Here is a 17,747-nt window from a genome sequence, read left to right as displayed (position 1 = left end):
AAATATTTTGTGTTTGTGTTGGCTTTTGTATTCACCTTACTGAAATCAAACATTAGAATTTTTACCATATGCAAAAAATATTTTCATTCTGAATTGGACAGAAAGCGAATGTTCATATTTTAGAGTTTCAAGAGAAATTGAAATCCAGTTGTGCTGGGAAGAGGGCACTGGGCTTGAAGAGATAGATTTTGGAGCCATTCAATACTTTACTACTACATTCAAAACAGTACTACTGTTTTGTGTGTGGGTTTGCATTTCGGGAAGATTCTGTACTTTGTACATTTAGGGACACCTTGAAATGGCAAGAAAAGTCAATGTTCCTTTATTATGCCCTTTGCTCCCCAACATTTGAGAGAGAACGATTTCCAGTCACCATGTTGTTCTTCAGTTCATCCATCTGCAGCCTGCTCCTTCTGCTTCACATTGGTGATGAATTATACTCTGCTTCCTCCATCTAATCCCCTTCATTTATTTATATTTTATGAAGGAAACATAAAAGACTCCTCATAAAAATCCAACTGTTTTTGATAAACCTTGTCATGTGCAAATAATGGAGCCTTGTCAAGCACAAGCCTTGCTGAAAATTTATGCCTTCTAATAATAATAACAAGAGAGAATCAGGGACAAATAAGAAATATATTGAATTGGATTCAAAGTATGTTTATGGTTTTAAATTGGTGGCAATAAAGTATTTTTTTATCCAGAAATGTTTTTACATGTTAGTTTAATTCAAATACCATGTTGTGCTTGAACTCTACAGTATTTAGCCTAGCAGAGCTATGAAAGGCATCTTGTGCTAAAACACAGTAGAGCAGACAGTCTTCTCCTTCCAAGCTTTGGTGGTGGAGAGAGGAAAGGATAGACCTGACTTGTTAATACGAGAGGAAGCAAAGTCTGGGGCAAAGAAGCAAACTGGAGATCAGCTGGGGCCTGTCTGGGTTAGCAAGAAATGGTAGGAACACAGAGGTTAAAGAAAACTAATCAAAGACAGATTTTTTATTAGAATATTAATTTATTTTTTTTCAGCAGCAGACTTTGCTGGCCAGAGTCAACTTGTCAGAAGCAGGAATGTTTATTGGTTTTGGCTGCTAAGCCTGTGGATATCTGGAAGGGCAGTTTACCTGGCCATATGCAGGTAAACTGAACCTCTAAAAGAAGATATGATTGTCTTTTGTCATAGTCTTCAACTATCCCTTTGCTGTATGGCATTTTATTTCCTATTATCATTTTTGCATTGAGAATAAAACTGAACAGAATGTTAATTGTTTGCTGATGAGACCAATTAGCATTTTATAGCACTTTACAAATGTCAGGAAATGAAGGGGATTTCTCAGGAAGAAGACTTTGTGTTCAACTGGCAGGGTCTAATCCAAACAAATGTGCCCCTTTAATGAAGAGGTTTCTTAGTAACGCAGCAAGTTCCCTGAATTATATTGTCTGTGCATCTTCACAGAACTGATATTTATGCTCCCATGAGTGTTACTCTTTACATGAAATACTTGTTTTACATCTTTTCAGCAGTGAGAGTATCTGTAATTCCCCTTCAGTTTACATACCCAATCTGTCATGTTGAACTACTGCTAGAAATAATATTAGAAAATGAAGAATCAAAGACAAAAAAAATGTTTTTCAATTTAGAAAACTAATCATCTCATGCAAGGCTTGTGTTCCTAGTTGTGTTTCACAGATATTGAAGGTTTCTATGAGAAAGGCATGAGGAGAAAATTTACTTTCAGGGAACATTAATGTTTTAGTTTAATTTAATTTTGGTGTAGAACAAAGGCCCTTTCTGCCCATTCTCCCACCTCCTTATTCAAACCTTTCTTGGCAAGCTCAGCCCGTAGGTTTTGACTTTGCCTGATAACACAACCACTGCTGAACTGGGCAGCTGCCAATCAGCCAAAGAAATAAGTTAATGAGAAATCAGGCAGAATTGAGGGACCTGGTTCTTTCACACTTCATCAATTATGGTTCCTAGAAAACAGCGTGAGTTTAACAATATTTGACAAAGATATCCTGTCCTGGTCCATGTGACACCAGTTGTAACGCATTTTAAGGGACCAGATGAACTGATCGTTTTTGCAATGTTGTCACAAAATAGTGACTTTTATAAGTAAAATGCCCCAAAAAGTCACAATTTAAGCTCCATAGCCTCCTTTACCAAGGAAAGCTCAGGATTTGCAGGTAACAGCCTTTATAATAAGGTTAGGGACAACCTTCCACCAACATGCAGCTTCTGCTAGAATTGGCATTTTTCTTTTTTGAAAGATTCAGCACAGATATCTGCAGTATACTGTTGCCAAATCTTCATCTATGGCATGTATATAACTTTTAAATTCCCTTCAGAACTGATGACACCCTCCCCATTACTTTTCCCACCATGAATCTCTGAAATAGATCAGGGATTGTTAAATAGAGCTTGGTGCACGTGGGTGTTTCACAGTATAGTATCATTTTCATACTGCTCAGAACAGATTTAGATTTCTCCTTGTTTGAATTACACCAATGTAACTGAAAATGGAATAGAGGGCTGGCAGAGTTTTCTGAGGAATTTTACTCCAGGTGCTTGCAGTGTGACCCTTAAAGTCAAAAAGTGAATTGCCAATTGGGTGTTTGACAAGCGCCGTTTATCACTTGTGCATGACGGTACGTGAGACATTACTTAGGAAAAAAGAATTGTAAATATGAATGACCTGTGGGACTTGGTCAGTGTATACAAGCTGTAGATTTCTTGCTGCAGAGGGAAATTAATCAAAACAATAATTTGGACACAATCTTTTGTATCTCAACAGATTATATATTCACATTCTTGAGATGGACTGGTGGTTTTTATGGTAGATTGGGATGAAGAAAACAGAGCTGCTGGTTTTATCTCTGCTTTTACTAGTATAATCATTTTTGAAGGGTTATTATCTACGATATTATTGCTAAGTCTAATGATACTTGGATTCACCAGCCATTTCTTAGTGTCTAATGTATGACATCCTGCATGAATATTATGACTAAACCTAAACAATTTTGATTCAAAACCTTGTTGGTTTTCTTTTCCCCCTCACTAGTGATAAAAAAAAACAATATATATACATATTCTGCTATCTGTGACAGAATATATTTATTTATTTATATAAATGTTAATCAATAAATAAATAAAAATAAAAATTATTTATTGTGCAATTCTGAAATCTAAATCTGATAGTAGCTTGTTCCTTGTTCCCACACACAAAGAGGACACTTGACAAGTTGTATCAAGCAGCAAGAAAGAGCAGCTGCATTTATTTTTATGATTTAATGTGGAACATCCTAACAACTTGACTTAGTAGTATGATGCGGTCTATATGTAGTGATGCTGCTTGTGAGTCACAAGAGCTTGTAAAAGTGCAATAATTAAAATTCCATAGGAAAAAGGCACTTAAATGTGTTAATTCTGAATCTGTGGGAACTCCATATATTTTACTGAAATAGCTATTTTGGAGCACTTTCCTCCTCCCCCCCAGCCACTCTCATGGCTCTTGCAGTGCTTGGTGAGCAAAGCTTGGCTTGGTCCATGTCCCCCCAGCCAGCCCAGCGTGGTCACTGGGGTTTGTGTTCAACCACTGGAAGGCAAACATAGACTCTGCAAACTGAAGGAGAGACCAGATGTTTTAAATAATCCCTTAAATGCTAAAGTTTATTCTTATGATGTATACAGATTCAGGACATTAAATATGTTGATAATCTCATTCCAAAAAATCCCTTTGCTCATCTCTAGGGATTTCACCAGCATGTCAGATGCCAAGTTTGGAAGACATTTATCTTGCCTTTTTATACAGCTGCAAATAAGACATGTTGCATTACAGCCTCCAAAATTAAGTCTGAATAAGGTCTCTCAGTCTTAGCCCTGCTTTACTTTTCTGCCTGCAATATGTGGCTGTAATAACTCATGGGGTTTATTCAGTCAGCATTTTAAATACTGTGTCTGTCCCCTTCCATCATTCATAACATGAGATGATGAAAAGCACTGCAACTAATTTTATGCAACACAATGAAATTAAAAGCTTTTGGTATTACTGTACTGCAGGTATAAATCTAACTAAATGTGGTGTTGGAGAGAGATGGACTAAATAGGTAAGTGTTGGAATAATTTAAGGTTATTTGGCATTTTCTATGGATGTCTCTTCTTATTTCTTCACAAATACCATAAGTAATTGTGTGGTTAATAAAGTCTTAAAGTGTCTGAGCTTGCAGTTTTCTACTGCCTTTATTCATTTGCTAAGAAAAAGTAAAGCTAATGGAAAACAATCCATTTCAGTGAAACCGTAGATTTGCTTACCCATCATAACAAAATATTAATTTGTGTAATATTTTAGTGTCATATTAAATTATGTTAGGTACAGTATTTCAATTTATGCACTGATAAATTTCAGAGAGCTGGACAAATGATTAGATTTATATTCTTATATTTCACTATTATCCATCAAATTCTACATGTCTTTTCTAATCTGGGTATTATCAAAAATGTCACTTGAGGTCTGAAATTCTGCTTTGTGCTTATATAGAAACATTTACATGGGTTAGGACACATAAGAAGCTTTTCCCACCTCCCTTATGCATTATCATTTATGTATTTCACTATTTACTTCTCCCAAGCACATACCTTTCCCCTTTACAGCCTTGTTATTTCTACTGTTCATCATAAGAGAAATTATGTTCTCTCTGCTATTTCTTATGGCACTTCAAATGAATCTTCACCCATTTTTATAGAATTGGACTTATTCCCCTGAGTCTGTTTTTGCATGCATCTTTTGGTCAGCTGATGCTAGGTGAGACTTTTCTGCCACCAAGCAGCATGTGGAGGGCATGAAGAAGACTTATTAAAGAACGGGCTAAGGACCTTTTCAAATTAATTTACAACTAGGGATAATTTCTAATTTCTTTTCTTGTCTCATTACATTGCTGCTTTCATCTTGGAGCTGCAGCTTCTTAAAACTCTATGCTCCTGATCTACTCAAGTTGCCCTGAACTTCATTGCTCTCACTTTGTATTTACAGCTATTTTCCCTCCCCTTAACCAGCATTTAGTGTTATCATCAACTAAACTGGCATCGTGTTTCTTCAAGGTTGTTTAGCATTAAAAGAAAATCTTTTCCTCAATTAGCTGTGTGATTTTCTCTTCACAGCCTGCCCCCCTTCTTCCCCCGCCTTGTCTGCTCTTATTAAAAGCCATGCAGAGATGTGGAGCATCAGCTCCCAGCACCTGCTTTGGAGTGTTTTCTGCCTTTCTGGGGAACACCAGCACCGAGGTGCTCACAGGGATCTCGGGCCAGCATCAAGGGCCCCGTGGAGGAGTGATGTGTGAGCTCTGCACTCAGCAACAGCCCAGGAACCATCTGCAGCAGCCCCAAAATCCCAGCCTGTGCCAGCGAGAAAATACTCTCTGTCTTCTCTACCCATTTCCATCCAGAGCTCCCTATCCTCAGCTGAGAACAAAAACCTGTTTCTTTTATATGTCCAAGATGATCTCTCATCCTTGCTTTGAAAGTTTGGAATCAAGGTGGAATTGGGAGTTCTGGCTGAGCCAGAGCAGTCTTTCCTGCACACCTGTGCACGTGCAGGACTTTGTTACACTGCTGCCAGCATTGCAGGGGTGGGCTCTGAAGCCCTGTGTGCAGCAAACAGACTTTTTAAACACTTGTTTATCTTCCAGCATCTTCCTTTTCCTCCCCTATTGCTCTATCTCATTCAATTTCACCCAACATTTTCCCCTTTCTTGTTGCTGATGATTAATTAATGTATCTATGCATTTTTTCAGTGATGAAACTTTCTGAGCAATCTCTTCTCTGCAACAGAAAACTTTAAAAACTTTCCTGATATTTAATGCTCATTTTAGTGCACAGTTATCTCTCCTGAGCTGTTCTAACAAGAACATTTTCTTGGGCAGAGAGTACAGAGAATTTTCTTTTTAGCTTACTGGTTATTTCAGGACACAATGTATGTAAAACATAAGAAATCTCATTTTACTGAGATAATGTGTTTTAATTACAATTATAATTTAAAGTTACTGTTCTGGAAAGTGCCATATTTCAAGATGCAGAACCATAGACCGAGTACTACAGGAAAAGAAGAGTAAAGCAGCTTGAGAGAAAATTTTAGGAAATTCTTTATCTCGCTCTTCACCTTTATTTTCTGTTTCTGATTTTATTTTAATGTGTATGACAGATATTTCTTTTAGACCTTATTCAGTTAAGAAAGAATATTTGTGAAGTGTTAGTCTTTCTTCTAAGTATTTTGAGATGTTGATTGTCCAGTCAACTTCTGGAATGACTCTAGACAGCATCACATTTCTCAGTCAGCTCCGGTACTCTGAACTAAGCAGTCCTTAGGAGCTCATCACCATCACATCAAGAACTTCATGGGAAAATACCAGGACAACTGAACTGCTTTAATTTTCTGCATTAATGAGGTCTCTTAAGCTGTTAAATTTTCTTTTATATGCCTTATTCTACTTATTTTCAGAAAAGGAGTGTCAAAGTTTTCACACTAGTACTGGTATCTCAGTTCTAAACTGACTTGTGCAAGGTGAATTTTGATGGATCTCAAAAGAGACACCAGCAATTAGTTTGGAGGAAAAGGCTACATCTGGTACTTTCTGAAAATCAGAGCCTAAAACAAACCTAATATGTCAGATCAGGCAGTTGAGGATTATGTAAAACATTGTTCAAGCTAATGTAATTTCACTGTTAGCTGTGTTTCTCGTGATTAAGGTTTTCATATCACAAGCTATTGTAAGACTGCCAGTAGTATATGCTGTCTTGAGTGGACAGACAAATTTAATCCTAAAGCATTGCTAGGATCAGGCAAAGCTACCTGGCAGGATATTATTATTTCCTTGTGTTTTGCAGGAAAGAGGCAGGATTCATGACTAAGGAGAAAGACAATAGGAGTGTGTCATACTTATTTGGGACCCACTGGGAGCCAATAAGTGAATCCAGAGCAGTGCTCTGCCTGTTGTCTCCTTCATGGGGAAGCTGAACTTGGGGTACATAAAGCGACTTGTGTTGAATGTGATACAGTAGGAACAGGGTTATCTTTTACCTTCACAGTCATGAGTTTACCTCTGAGTGCCAGTGATGTTATTTTAGGGCCCTGGCCCAGCCAAAAGCAAGAATGACTTTATCAGCACATCAGCACTGCAGGAACTGCCTGACTGCCAATGTTTCTGATGCTGAGTCTGATGTTGAATAACAACATTGTTCAGTAAGAGCTGTTTCCTTGAGGCTTAGTTACAGAAGTGTTTGGAACATGGTTGTTGCACTATTAGCATTTTTGGAGTGAATACTCTTCATTGTATCTTATGCAATTTATCACTGGAGTTGACTTTTCCTCCTGAAATTCGCTGTAGAATGAGCTAGAAGGAGAATTAAGCATGTAAAGTTTAAAAAAAAATATGTAAAAAATATTTATCTACATAAATCCTCCCATCTCATTTATTGTTGATATGTCCTGAACAGAGCACGACAAAGTATGACCCCATTTATCTTTATATATATTTCAGGAATCAGTTTTAAGACAATTTACAGCATTTTTATTTAATTTATCATGCTACTTTATTTCTTACATCTGGATAATGGGCTACCTGAGGAGGGGCTGTGTCTTCTCTCTGTTCAGAAACTTCCTCAGTTAAGGGTAGAAAGATCCTTGTCCAAGGCTAAACCGACAGAAAATTCATAATTGACCTTAATAATTATGCCAATGCATCCAAGAAAGGAGAGCTACCACAAAGTCTGTCTTTTTATGCATCAAGACAAAACAATAAAATGTAAATATTTAATGGTACAAAGCCATGAATTCAGACTTTTGTACTCAAAAGTTCAAGGATAAAGACAAGTCAGTCTGATGTTTGGTGCTTGCATATTTTTTCTTAGTCCCAAGTCCCCCAGGATCCCATCACCCCAAATGGAGTCAGTTACCTCAGTGCCCTGTTTGCTCAGGTTTGTCTCAAATGATAGAAAATTATATAAAATTATATACAAAATGATATACAAAATTATAGAAAAATCCAAGCTCCTGCCATGCCCTTTGGTGCTCTGCTAGGCTGAGTGTGTATCCCTGGGAGTGGAAAGGGTCTGCAGTGTGTGCTCTGCAAGGTAAGAACATCACCAACACATTGCATATTTTTTGGCTCCTGAATTAGATTTTGATGGAAATATGTAGTATGAAATATATATTCCAATAATTATGTAGGCGAATAACGAGGACAAGTGGGAACTTTGTGGTTTTACATGGATAACAAAATACTAAACCAAAAAACCCTAAACTTGTCAGTCAATGGAATCCATGCATAAAGATTGGGATCACAGGTTGATATTTCAATTTATACCGTGGATTGCTTTAACATTCATGCACAATGTACATTGAAGTGTTTTTGGGTGGTCCTGGGCTGTTCCATGTGAGGATGGTGAGAATAAAGTGTAACTAAAGCAAACCACTGATACTGCTCCTAACATGCCAGGCTAGCCAGTGAGGCTACTATTGACCTTTAAAATAGCAAAGAGTTAATCAGAAGTCCTTGGTCAGTGGACAGAGACCTCTTTCAAGCCTAAGCTTGTACTGTTTTTTCTAATGTTCCTGGGGTGTCTTAACTTAGAGCAGGATCAGAATTCCTGGTCCAGCTCATGTTAGTTTCAGCAATGTTTTTTTCCTGATCAAACCTTGACACTAACTAATTCAGCATGAAAAGGCTCATTTCACTCCTAGGTGAATGAAGTCAGTGGGACCAGGAAGGATACCTTTTTTAACAAAAGGATTGTATTGAAATCTAAATGGTACATTCAAGAACTAAACTGCCATTTTTTTCCATAGTAAAACTAGCTTTGCTTCAGAAGCAAAGGCTATTTTTGAATGACTAAAGATTACAGCTTGCTAAAATGAGTCTTGTTTGACAGTCAATGGAAATGAATGACTCTTATTTTAATATGGTTTATAAAACATTGTGCAAATAAAAATTCAGTAGCCCACCAATGTGCTGTGCCTTACCTACCCAATGCCTATGATTTTATGTTTTTCTGTAGCATTCATTCAGCTGAGGAAAATCCTCTGTCTTCATGTTTTATACAGAGCAAGTAGTGTCTGCTAACTCCTGTTGGGCAGATTTCTGGCATAGCCTAAAGGTTCTTTTTGAAAGAACAAGCATTTTTTTGGCAAGTTGGGACACAAGCAAAAGAGTGCTTGAAGGTAGAAGCAGAACTTTGGGTCTTCACAAGGATTAACTGGGGATCAAAAACACATAAAGCACCATAAAACCCAATCCATTATTCTTATTTTAGAAGATTATGATGGTCTCTGGATGCACTGGATGGTGCATTAAGCCTTTGGGATTGACTTCTATATTAATGGGAAATGAAATGGGCCTTCATTTAGTTTAGTGGAATTCAGCAAATGGCATCAAAACTGAGCAAGATGAACCAACTGCCATCAACAACTACTTGGGGAATCCAAAAAACATTTTACAACAAGACATAATTATGAATTAGAAACTACACACCTAGTTGAATGTGCATAAATACGGCACACAATGATTCTGAGAACACTCACTGAAATTCCCCTTTAAATTACTTGAATTTTGTACCAAGAGACATGTAAGAACTTCGAGATTGCTTCTCTAGATATGCAGGATTTTCAGGAAAACATTATCCCAACTTCCCCAAAAGAAACATTTCACATCTCTTACTGCTCACTGAATAAGAATTTGTTCTTGTTTTTGAAAGCATTTCTGTAAGAGTTTGTGTAGGCATACAGGTAATGTACATCGTACACAAGGACTGTCTTTATCTCAGAACTTGACAAATGGTGTATGCTGATTCTGGAGCAATTTATTTCATCCCAGGTTTGATACATCTTTAAAGTTTAATTTTCCTCTTTCAAGTCAGCTTTGGAGAAATTTGTAACTGCAGTTGTTTTGATACTTCACTAAGCATCAGACTGAAAAGAGAAGGAACACAGATCTGAGAACATTAAACTAATGTTTAACACGTTCAATAGATGTGTGTAAAATCTAAAGAACAGGAAAAGACCACTATGATGCTAAAGTAGGAACATAAAAATATACAAGTCTATCTGAGTTGTATTGATAACTGAGCTTGAGGAATGTGCATTATGTCCTGAGCTCTGACAGCTTTAACTAGACAGGAAAATGCAAGCACCTTTTCTCTGATAACAGTTGGTGCATTGATAGTCTTAACCAACCTTATCTGAAGAATAATAAATGCTTCGGTTCCTCAGTTTGTCCTTATTGTGTTTCTTGGTTGATTTTTTATTTCCTTTGCCTTTTTAGTGTCAGATTCCTCAGATAATCAGGAAAAAAATATCCAACCTTTCGACCTGCACTGAAGGGATGACTGAGAAAGCTGGCAGCGAGACACCTTCTAAGTGCTCTGTGGATGAAGAATGGCCAGACATTTTGTAAAGCCCTGTGAGGTGGTGGCTGTGTTAACACTGATGTCAAAGGGAGGCAGAGCCATTACCCCTGTCAAGGGAAGACTCTGCTCTGCAAAAGATGCCAAAGAAACTGATGTGTACAAATGCCAGGGCTGTAAGTCTGGTACTCTTCCCTAATCCCCCTCCAGCACACAGCCCAGGTGCTCCCCTGGCATAACACACTGCTTTGTGCAGTTGCAAGCTGCAGGAGAGTTTTTAGGAAACAAACTTCCTAGAAATCCCAAGATAACCCCAGAAACATAATGAGCTAAATAAATGTGAGGGATTGTCCTACATACAGCACCTTCAAGCTGGCTGGACTGTTCAATTATTAATCAGGAAGAAAATATCACAAAAAATGTCAGACCAAATGCTTTCTCTAGTCTTAACGTGTTGAGGTTTTAGGTCAAGTTCCAAAGGACACTGTGACAATACTGCCTTCAAGAAAACCAAACATATACTAGTAATTTTCACTTCCTTTACTGTATATAAAAAATTAGGGACTGGATATTCTCCAGAGTATGTACTTCTACTTTTTGGGTTTTCAAAAAATTGATCTTCTTCAGCAAATAAACAAAAATACTTTCATGTAATTTTAAAAACATTGCTTATTATTTAACACCATCCTTTGAATCAATTGCATAAAAGGCCACAAAAAACAGGCATAAAACAAATATAGATATTAAAACACATCATGGGCTCTTCCTATGTTATCCTAATTCAGTTTCTTTGTTTACAAAATCAACATCAATATAAATATTTAATACAGTAGCTGCAGTAAGAAAGAGGACAAACTGTTATTATTGTGAGAATGCTGAGCACCGTGGAAACTATCTTTTAAATTACAACTTTCTCTTAGCTTGAGCTAGAGCCTTTTTTCATAAAGGAAAAAGTCATAGTACATTAATGGCAAATATCCATCAGGAAATAAGTCTAAAAGCAGCTCAGGAAGTATATTGCTCTGAGAAAGATGGCTTTGCATTTGTGCCATGTTTATAATAAGCTCAATTCCAATATCTTGAAAATAACAGTAAATATTTAACACAAGGAATATTTCATAAGATTGCAATAAATGTTTAATACAATGTAACTTTGCAGTACTTCAAAAACTTATTGCTACAAATATTTATCTAGAAATTTAATTAAATACATGTATAATCCATGAAATAAACTACGTCAGCTTTGATTCAGCAAGCTGCTCTGCAGAAGTGCAGGGGTATGTCCCCATGCAGCTGCTCTCTGTGCCAGAGCCTGAGACCGTGTGTTTGAACTCCCAGCCCTCGCCCTGATTGCAGATTCATCAGTGTCAGGACTACCCCTCTTTTCTAACTATTACACAAGTTCACTGACTAACAAAATCAGTGTCTGACTTGACCCAGTGTTGTACAGACCTAGGACTGCAACCTTTTCCTGGTATTCCTCAGAGTTAGATGAACCCTTCTCGCACAGCCAGCCAAAATGGAATCATAATTGCATTAGCCTCAGGAGATGTCCTCCTTCTGGATTGCTTCCAGGATCCTGAATTTCCAGCCTTCCTTTCCAAGGCTTCACTACTTGTGAAAGAAAATACACATCCTTTCATGTGCTGGCACAGGGGTAGATTTCATTTATTTCCTGTAGCAGAAAGAATAGAGGGTACATTGAGTCTGGGGAAGGGCAACTGCAAATGCTGGCAGGCTGACGTGGGGAGGAGTTTCTGGCTGAAATCACTCTATGGCTTTGCCTGGAACATGAGGCAAGAGCAGGAGCATGGAGCCTCTCGTGGTCTCAGGTAATTTCTGACTGTCCTGTGTACTTCCTGAGCACATCCTTGCACCCAAAGGTCACCTGAGCTCACCTATGTTCCCCAGACTTTGAAAGTTCCCAGCAGTCATCAGTCAGCCTCATGTTCACTCATTTTGTCTGAAGTGCCATTGTCTTTAAAACCACAGGCAAGGATTTATTTATACACAATTAGATTTCTTGTGGCCTGAAACACTTATAAAGGCTTCTGGAACACTTCCTAGTAGTGCAGTGTTGCTGCAGGTCTGGAATGAGATGCTGGTAGGGCAGCACTGCAGCTTTCATTAAAAGGAGTTATCTACTGGCCAGTTAAACCACTGTCTACCTGAGTATCAGGATGATAAGAAAATAAATCTGATAATTCTTGATTTAATGCTGTAGTGGAAATGTATTTCTGGTAATAACATGTTAACAAAGTAATGAACGTTTCCTTCTTTTTGTAAGTCATAATGCAGTAGTATGTGATCTCCTTGACCTATTTTGGAATGATTTCCAGTGTAAAAAAAATTGTCTGTCTGGGAGAGGGGAAGTGAGGAAAAATAATGCAGGGAAGAAATTATCTACAGCTTGAGTCTATTTGCCACTTTCTCTTTTGGAATCCATAACTTCATTTCCTGATTCTGTTTTTGTGGAACTGGTTATAAAAACAAGTAAGGAAGCGAAATATTGGTGTTTTATGTGTTCATAAACAATAACTAAGCCCATATTCTTTAAGTCCCCTTTCTCTTATTAGTTTTAGCAAAACTTTATTATACCTTTTGCTCTTTTTAATGCTGAAAAGATATCATGATTGAACAGCTAAAGATATAGAACTCCATTTGACATGTTGCAGTGCTGTGACTCTAATTTTTTCTACTGAAGTGCTGCTAGTCAGAGGAGAAATAGGCCCTGAGATGAAACAGGATTGATTTCACTGGGATTTGGATAAACCTTCAGAACTGCATAGTTAGAAAGTGAGCATGTCATGAGAAAAAGAATGGATATATTTCAAGGAAGATCACCTGCAAGTTTTGAGGTTTCTTTGTAAGCAGTGGTGATCATTGCTTCCTTTTAATTTAGCTAAACATAGCTGAGCACATTAGGAAGGTCATGTGGCACCAAGTGTGCAGCTCCAGCATTTGACCTACTATTTATGTGGTCTGAAAATAAACTTAAGCAAAAAGCAAAGGGATAGTTTTCAATTTTTAGGGCTTTGCATGAGAAAATTACATTACAATCCTACTGAAATAAATTGAATTTGTAGAGCAGATTTTGGCAGGACAACCTCAGATGTTAGGGACCTGCATGGTCCCTGGAGAAAACATGACCTGACCCAGCAACTCCTTGCATGAAGAGCCTCCCTCTCTTACTCAGGTTCCTGCTTGCTGTCCTTTATAATCCACCCTGAAAGATATATGTCCCTCAAAACTCCTTCAAAATGATAACTATTTTCAAGCAGACCATCCTGAAAGGACCATCCTCTATAACTGCTTTTCAATCTGCACCCTTTTTTAATTGCCCATTTGAACAATCATCAGCACATACATGCTGCAAGTAAAGGCATTTCTGAAGCCATATTTTGCTGGTGCTGAATGGGGAACCCTTAAAAAACCTACCTCTCTGTTGTTATGTGATATGCTTAAAAAAAGTGAAGTATTAAGTCAGACAGAGGGACACTGTATGCATGGAAAAGATTTGGATCACAGCTTGATACACCTGAATGCATCTCAGGTTGAAGAACTTTAAAAAAAACACTACTGCTGTCGTTTGGGCCATTAGTTATTCCATGCTGGGCTCTGTATTCTTTGTGTGGAATGCTTTGATAGAAACATTCCTTTCTTTTGAACTGTGCACTGCTTGTCGTAACAGCATGGGATGTTGTGAAAGTTAAAAATGACACTGTCAGATTAATCATTTTTAAAAGGTTTCTTTTACTTATTGTACAAAACGATAACCCTTGAAAATGCAAAGATGAAGGCAAGTAAATATCTTTTCAGAAAACAAAATTGGCTTAGATTTTTTCAGTTGAATTGGTGATTTGTTGCTGTTTATGTCTTGAAATTAGTATTTCTGCTCCTCAGCAGACTTTGTGTCCTGCAGCCTGGTTCAGTTATTGTAGAGGGATGTTACAATAGATTTACCTGCATATCCACTTTCCTGGATCTCTTTTCAGAGTGGTCTCTCTGTTTCTTGTGAGTCAGACTGGCATTTTCCAAACTACAGTGCCTGGTGAAAAGGCAAGGAAGCAAATCATCATTATACATGAAGTATCAAACTAATACCAAATGCAGTTGGAAGGGAACATTAGGAGAGACACTCTTGTAAGGAAAATATTTCATCTAAACAATAATGTGGTGGCCTATGCCCATTCTGTCTATGATGAGTAGGGAATTTGGCTTTACTTCCTCGTGCATCTGCTGAGGTAGGTGGCAATCTCACTCATAACCAATACAGGGAAAATGTTTATAAAACAGGAATATTTCCATCCAGATTAGTTTCTGGAGAAGCTGCCTTCATCTGACAATGTCCAGAAATCTGGGGAGAGAGTCCTGTGTGCTACATCCATGGTACAGGATTGAGAAAAATCTGCAGGGAGCATTGCAAAGAGGAGATAAATGTGGAGAGTTTGTTGTGAACCTCACCTCAAGGTTAACAACCATTTTCAAAATGCCATCAAGCCTTCCTATAAAGAGCAAAGGTGCAACTGGTTAGAGGCAGTCAGTGTTTAAGTGATCCAGTCTGTGCTGTTCACAGCCCCACTTGTACATGTGAAATGCTCAGCCTGTGATTCACACATAAGAATTCAACCTCGCATTCTTTCCCCGCTCCTATCCCAAGATCTGGCTCACTCATTGGAGAGCACTGGGAGAAGAGTCCTGGAACCTTCCATCCATAACACCAGGACTCTGTGGGGGATCCATGGCACTGCTCTGCAGCTGGGGCTGTGCCACATTTGCTGGCAGAACCCCAGCGAGGCAGAGCAGACCCCACCAGCTGCTGGGACTGGGATTTCTCCCCTGTGTGGGACCTCACGTCCTAAAGATGCACCTGACAGTGGGATAGGTCATTGTGCTGACACAGGCACCAGCAAAGGAGGTGCTTAAAGGACCTGCAGAAGAGGTGACAGCTGTAGATAAGCACACAGACATGCTTCATGTCAACAGGAACTGCTCATGGCCAAGCACTTCTGAAAGCGCTGGTACGCTGCAGTAAGGTGGCTGAATGGGTGCCAGAGCCTCTGGAAAATCAGGACTCCATTGTGAGGGCTGAGCACTTGTGCAAAGGCAGCCTGCAGATGCAGATGGCCTGGCCCCCTCTCAGCAGGCACAGATCACAGCTCCAAGGGCAGCAAGAGGGGCTCGGGGGCTGTGGGGAGGAGAGGCAGACAGGAGCTGGCAAAGGACGGGCTGTCAGGTGCAGCAGCTGTCCCAACAGGCACGTTTGCCATGTCAGGATGCTGCTCTCTCTCTGATCCAAGCACTGAACTCCAATTATATTTGCTATGTGTTGATTATCATGGTCAATCTTGTATTTTTGTTTGAGAGTTGTGTATTTCTGTTGCTTGAAATTGTGCCAGCTGCTGGCTGAAGACATGAACTAAAAACACAGAATTAACCACAGCCACCTGAGAATATTAGAAATTCCCAAAGAGGGAACTCAACTGTAATCTTGACACTCTTATTCACTAACAATCTACCTGATCCCACAATTCCCTAGGTTAAAGGAGATATATTTTTCCCCTTCCTTATTTACTTTTGAGACAAATTATTGATTGCCTCAGCCTTTTCTACCCCCTGTATGAATCCTTAGAGAAATGCTGTAATATTTCAAATCCTTTAAAAGCAAACTTGAGTACCTTTTAGGAAAAAAAAAAGTTAAGCTTATGACACAGTAAAAATTATAGTTATTGTCACTCAAGCAACCTTGACTCTGAACCTAACTGGGAAATGAAAACAAAATTTGGGTCAGTTTCAGCTTCAGCTTCCTACTCCCTGAAGAGCAAATCACTCCAGCAGGTAGGGAGAACATAGAAGAGAGATCAATATATTATCCCAAAGGTTTGCAGATACAGGTGCAGGTGAACTATTGGAATGAAGCCACTGCACCCTGTGGGTTGCGTTTTGCAGAAAGTTAAAAATCAGAGCGTGGGAAAAAAATCTCAATAGTAAAGACAATAAATACTATTTATTGTTGCTGTAGAAAGACAAGCAATGCTGTGCCTTGCCCTAGTAACTTACTAGAGACAGGAGAAGGGCTGGCTAGGAGAGCAGTGAAGCTCGAGTGGCTCAGCAGCACGTTACCACACTCTCTTGCTGTGGAGAGCAGACCTCTCCCCTCTTCCACCTCTGGCACACAGGGAAAGCAGCCCTGAACACACACACCTGAACCCTGGCACTACTGAGTCAACACAGCCTGAGGTTTTGGATAAATCACCTGTATTCCTAATGGTTACACAGAATATTTTGCAATAACTGAATGTACAAGAATTTGAGTTCAGAAACGACACTAAGATTGAAGTGGAAGAGAAGATTGGCATGAACTAAGCTGAAGTTCTTTATTAGAACAGCTATGCTGTGATCTTTTCAATATTCAGCTAAGCAAAAGAAAAGATTATTTGAAGATTCAAAGAATGATAAATTTCAAGGAATCTCAGTGTTTTATTATATGAATGAATATGTTTGATCTTCCACAGGATCATGCTGATGCCCCAATGCCACCCAGACATTTTCATTGCTATAGTGAATACTCCATGGCAGGAGAGGGCTTCAGAGAGAAAGGCTTTGAGGAGAAGGTCCCACTCCCAGGGTAACTTGGAAGCAAAACAAATCCTATATCAGAGCTCAGCACATGGAGTTATACCTCTGCAGGGTGCTGCATTGACATGTTCTTTTATGGGTGTACAAAGGAAATGGTCCCTCGTGTTTTAGGCAGTGGCACCTCCATAAGAGGAGATTCTGCTTTCTGGAGCTTGCAGGAGATGATGGGAAAGGATCAGAAAAGAAATGATTAATTTTGCCAAGCTGTATGTGCTATTTTTGATCAGTGAGCTGTACTAGCAGCAGGGAGTGTGCTCTAGTGAGTGGTAATCTATGCAGCTGAGGTAGGGGTGATATAATTTGTTATATCTGATTAAAAGCATTGAAAAGCCTAAAATAATAATTTTGCCAAAAATGACCTACTGACCTCTCTAGCTGGTTTTCCTATAAAACAGGCATTAAAACTGGGCCATATCTGCCCTTTTTTTCAGGTAATATTTCCCTTAGCTTTCACATGGCAGTTTCTTCTAATATAAAAAGATGATTTTTCTAAACCTTGATGTAAATAATATGCTTCTGCTATCCTAAGGTTAACTCCTCAAACCCCAGCTGCAATGTCAGAGTGGGATTTTATAGCTGATAGATGAGATTACCTTGTACCAAAACTGAAATAACTACAGCTCTACTTACTTTTTGCAAGACAGGACCCTTGATGTGATAAGCTGTGCTGTTCAAGTGACACACACGTATTTCATTGCCTGAAAACTCTTCTTACCTT

The 17,747-nt window shown here is 38.7% G+C and overlaps 2 long non-coding RNA genes across 2 annotated transcripts in view; one reads left to right on the top strand and one right to left on the bottom strand.

Moving 5' to 3' along the window:
• The window catches only part of LOC111933566 (uncharacterized), a 26,705-nt gene extending 12,487 nt beyond the window's left edge, over positions 1-14,218 (top strand). Inside the window, exons 6-7 of the long non-coding RNA XR_002866793.2 lie at positions 1,027-1,135; positions 10,309-14,218. This is a non-coding gene — a long non-coding RNA (uncharacterized LOC111933566). The remainder of the gene's footprint in view (positions 1-1,026; positions 1,136-10,308) is intronic.
• On the bottom strand, positions 9,828-17,747 carry LOC147651273 (uncharacterized). The gene is made up of 3 exons (XR_015274402.1): positions 17,660-17,747; positions 14,354-14,438; positions 9,828-12,065 (listed from the first exon to the last, which is right to left on the bottom strand). It is a non-coding gene; the product is annotated as an uncharacterized LOC147651273 (long non-coding RNA).

Source organism: Cyanistes caeruleus, chromosome 10 (genome assembly GCF_971803275.1).
Source record: "Cyanistes caeruleus chromosome 10, bCyaCae1.hap1.1, whole genome shotgun sequence".
In the NCBI taxonomy this organism is placed as follows: domain Eukaryota; kingdom Metazoa; phylum Chordata; class Aves; order Passeriformes; family Paridae; genus Cyanistes; species Cyanistes caeruleus.
This window is presented reverse-complemented; position numbering and strand designations above follow the sequence as displayed.